Source organism: Mustela putorius, unplaced genomic scaffold (genome assembly GCF_011764305.1).
Source record: "Mustela putorius furo isolate JIRA1106 unplaced genomic scaffold, ASM1176430v1.1 tig00000129_pilon_pilon_pilon, whole genome shotgun sequence".
In the NCBI taxonomy this organism is placed as follows: Eukaryota; Metazoa; Chordata; class Mammalia; order Carnivora; family Mustelidae; genus Mustela; species Mustela putorius.
In genome coordinates this window covers 3617838-3622654 of record NW_025421290.1, presented here as the reverse complement: position 1 = coordinate 3622654, position 4817 = coordinate 3617838, and the positions used below count along the sequence as shown (strand labels likewise).

The 4817-nt window shown below is 34.2% G+C and overlaps 1 pseudogene; it reads right to left on the bottom strand.

Moving 5' to 3' along the window:
• Nucleotides 1-408: 408 nt before the first annotated feature.
• Nucleotides 409-2331, bottom strand: LOC101679996 (annotated as a pseudogene).
• Nucleotides 2332-4817: the final 2486 nt, after the last annotated feature.

Here is a 4817-nt window from a genome sequence, read left to right as displayed (position 1 = left end):
AATTATATAAAATAGTTTAGATTAAATAGTTCAATGTTAAATGAGCATGATTTAGGTACATGTACTTTTAGGAAATATTTTTTTAATTTTTTAAATTTACTTTTTTATTATACACCAATTAGTTTATATTTTAGTTCTTATAAAGAAAATGTTAAGAAAATTAAAAGCATGTATTATATGGCTAAAAAACATACTTCCAGATTTCTTTACTTATCAGATGGAATAATTCAGTAGCTATGTTCACCATCACAGACTTTAGTCCTATTCAATGATATGGCATATCATGCAAAATTACCTAGTCACAAACAAAAATATCTCAAATATAGTAAAAATACATATTACAAAGGTAGTTTCACAATGCCAAATAAGAAATGTTATTTATGTTGGCTGTGCTTCAGAAATTTAGGGTCAGTAGGCTTCATCATGGGGTACCTGGGTTAAAATGTCTATTTTTTTTCTTTTTTTTGCTCTAGTTCCAAGTTGAGTAGTGTATGACTCTACATTATAATTTACTTTTTCAGTCATCTCTAGGAGAGTCTTTTCACCTTCTAACCATTGAACAGACTCCTAGAACACTGTCTCTGTGATCTTCTACACTTTGTTCTTCCATTTCTACCATTTGTGAGATAGTTTCATGGAAAATAAGCAATTGTGGAGAACCCTCTTCACTTTGTTCACAAGGAAGTCTCACATCATTCCTCTGAAGGGAATGCCTATACCCTACTCTGCCTCTTTCCTCAGTCTGATTTGGTGGATGGTGCATTGTTGGATGAACATCCCAGCAGCAGTTGGATCCACAAATTCTTTCACACTATTTGCATATTTTAATATATCAGGAGTATTTCCATAGGATGCCATCCCTGGAGAGTTTGTAGCTATCATGGAGGCATCAGAATCTTCACCTATGAATGAACCTCTTAAGACCTAAATAAGTTTACTTGGAAGGAGTAGGAGGTTTGTTTCTACATAAGATTCTAATGCACTCCTTCAGAACTAAAAGGCTTTTTACTAATTTCAGCACCTTCAAACTTTGTTTGCCTGTCAGCACTGGAAGTAACAGTCTCTCTTTCATTTCCAGAAAAATTGATGAGAGACAATTTAATATATAGTTTTCCTTTCCTTCTAGGAATAATCTGATTTACTGCTTGTCTCCAAGATGAACATGCATTGGCAGATGTTTGACCACATGTTCTACAAGTGTTGCCAGTATCAATAAAGTTTCCGTACATCTTAAACACATTTGACCTCCTGTTTCTGTAAACTTACCACTTGAATTTTCTTTTCAATCTTCAAGCACTCTCAATTTTGCTGTCCTGTTCAGCTAGTGAAACACATTTCCACTGTAAAACCTCCCCTGCCCCGCCCTGGCCGCCAAAATAAATAAATAAATAAATAAAAGTTGCATATACTTGAAGTTCAAATTTCTTAGTTTGGCTTCTTTGGCACTAAAAAAACATCTCCAGCTGCTCATGCATGAATTCCTTTGAACATTTTTTTTTTTTTTCCCTTTGAACAATCCTGGTTCTTTCTTGAGATGTCCCATTGTTTGAGTTTTTCCACTTTCAGCAAAGTACGTGGCCATTCTTCTTTCAAATATAGTTTCCACTAGTGGTTTAACCATAATTTTGTAAGCTATTTCATTAGGAGCTGAGTCATCAAAGGCAGGATCAAAACCTAATGTTTGGCTTTTAAGTACCTTCTTGAGACAAAACTAAAAATGGGCCATCAATAATTTTATTAGGGATTATGATTATCCCAAGTTTCTTTTCTGCTGAAAGGTCATTTTTTTACACAAACTCACATCCTATGTTCACCAATAGGATTTGCTACGGCCAATAGTCTACAATCCCTTTAAAGTCTCTGATCATACACAGAATTTCATAATTTGTGTTTGTAGCATCAAAATAAGGTTTTTTCTGTTGTCTTTTTTTCTTGTTGTTGTGGGTTTTTTTTGTCTTTTGTTTTTCATAATTTTTCTACTTTTTTCACACAGAATTTCTATGTGCATTCTGTTGTGCAGAGGAAGACTATTCAGGAAGCTGACTAGGTTGTGCTCATGCAGAGCCAACCACTTTGTTATCTATTGGAGGAAGGTCATTCTAAACAGAAGGCATAGTCGGACAGTTCTTTACAGTTTTGTTTACTTTGGCTGAAGATGCTGGAGGTACAGGTGTTTCTGGACTGGATTCAATATCTTCCTCAGAGATAGTCATAGCTGAGTGAAAAGAAGCTCTCTGGATCAATATCTTTGTCCTTTGTATCTCCATTTTCTAGCCATTCGACAGTATTACTTTCACTATTTTCATTTAAAAATGTTACCATTGCTTGATATATTTGGGTTCGTTAATCAGGGGCCTTGAATTTGTTCTCATTTCCTCTCTCTCTCCATGTGTTTTGTCCTTTACAGTAAAATTCACTTCCAAGTCTGGCTGGGAGTCTGTCTACACCCTAAGCCAAGTGACATTAAATATTTTCCCCTAAAGGAAACATTGCTCCACTAGATGGTTAGATTTCCACATATATCCTGATCTACATGTTGCTAAAGTTGGCCATAACTGTTTACCTCATCTAAGGTGTGTATGTTGGGTGGGGGTGGGGAAGTTGTGACAGTGTGACTGTGAGTAAGGCCCTCAGGGCATGGAGTGATGCCAGGGCTGGGCACAGGAGAGTGGGAGGGACCAAGCTCAATTCCTGAGAGCCAACCCTGGGGACAGAAATTTTTTTGTTTTACATAGGTAAATTTAGAAATCTTCTCATAAAGTTAATGAGATATATAAGTGACCAGAGAGAGAAAATTATCCCAAGCAATACCCACAAATACAACCAGAGGACATGTGGGCAAATTCTTCCTTAGAAGATAAGGTTCTTTTTAATAAAATAAAATCTTCATTTTTTATCTTGGTAAATTATCAAGTTAAAAAATTTGAATTTAATCCAGTGTAAAAAGAGTCAATATCATAGATCTTATAAAACAATAAGTGAAATTGCTGAGTTGAAAGATTACATTCTCCATCTTCAAAATTCACTAAATCCTAAAATTTCCTAATTTTATATTCAATCCTCAAGCTGCCCATCACAAATCTGTATATGCTGTAAAGACAGGAAATCAAAAAGTATGGAAGTATACACTCCCCCAATTCAAGATGATCGCATTAATATTAAAAATATTATTATTAATTATATGCATTTGGGCATTTTGTTGATTTGAGATTATCAATTTAAAATGTAACATTTAGAAACAATATTTTAATTTCTTACAAAGTAAATTGTTAAATTTTAGGCTCTATTTTTGACATTCTTTCCCTTTATTCATCCTTGCCCCACCAAGAGAAGAAACAAAGAAACAGGAAAATAAACATACTAGGAATAAAATCTGGTATAAACTACTTAGTCTGAACAAGATTTCACCACTTACTAGCAACTTGATTTGGGCAGGTTACTTAATTTCTGTGACTGTGAGGTTCCTGAATGGCTCAATTGGTTAAGCATATGCCTTTGGCTCTGGTCATGACTCAGGGTCCTGGGATCAAGCCCCACATCGGGTTCCCTGCTCAGTGAGGAGTCTACTTCTCCCTCTTCTCCCACCTCTGTTCATGCTTTCTCTCTCTCTCTCAAATAAATAAGTGAAATCCTTAAAAACAATTTTTGTGACTGTATTTTGTTTTGTTTGACTTGAGAAGTTGATAATTGATATTATTATACCTTCAGAGTATACTTTAAGATGGCTAAAAGTAATGATGTAAAATAAAAACATAATGGATACATTTGGTACTCATTCAATATTTATCATTAGTAAAGTTATTTTTAAATGTTATTGTATTATACTGGTTATTTTCTGTACTCATTCATTACAACTATGATGATAATCATAAGTCAAATATTAAAGCCCAGATAACAATACAAATGAAACAAAATGAATAATATGGCTCAAAAGTACATTATTCCTTATAGAACTATAGTATGTACAGTATAGGTCTCTTTCTTGCCCAACTGGTGCCAAAGATGTGAATTTGCAATAAACACAGGGATTTTACAATTAAATGGTTTATATTAGTAGTGTAAAAACCAAAGCTCCTTTTAAGTTAAGCTCAAAGTTGTTTGGACAATGTATTATGACTTGTACTAACACCTCAATCTTTGACTGCTTTTCTCTGGACATTATTAAAGACTTCTTTTCTGGTCTAAAACTCTTCTTCTCACAATATGTATCAAATCTTAAGGAAATGTAAAAATTGGTAATAAAATTTAGAAATGTTCAAAAGAATAGATGTTGAAAAAAATTCTTTCAGGTGTAGACCTAGACATTGTGAACAATGAAATAAGATCGATTTCATTTTTGATCTAATCAGATCATATTTTTTTATATCCAAACAATCTTCATATTTCTGTAATTGTCATTCCCTCTAGAGTTCTGGTCCTGTCATGGCCAAGTAAACTCCACTGGACCAACACTCTTGCAGATAACAATTATAAATTTAACAAAGCATAAGCCATTTCCTTAAGGCACTGGAAAGTGACAGAAGTAAGCTGATACTCCATGAAAGGTGAAACACAGAGGAAGGGAACAAAATGGCGTCAAATTATTTGTGATTCATCCTGAGAGAAGCCTCAAGTCTTCACTATTTAATGTGGCTAAAATCTAACAAGGACCCTGCAGTCCAACTGGCATGAGGGAACATAGGATGGGATTAATGTAATCGTAACCAGTTAAAGTAGTAGAGAAATACCACAAGGAAAAGTGAGAAGAGATTCCTAAATTTTTTATAAAATGTCAGCCCAGATCCCTGGCTAATCTGTGAACCACTGTGCATAGGGAA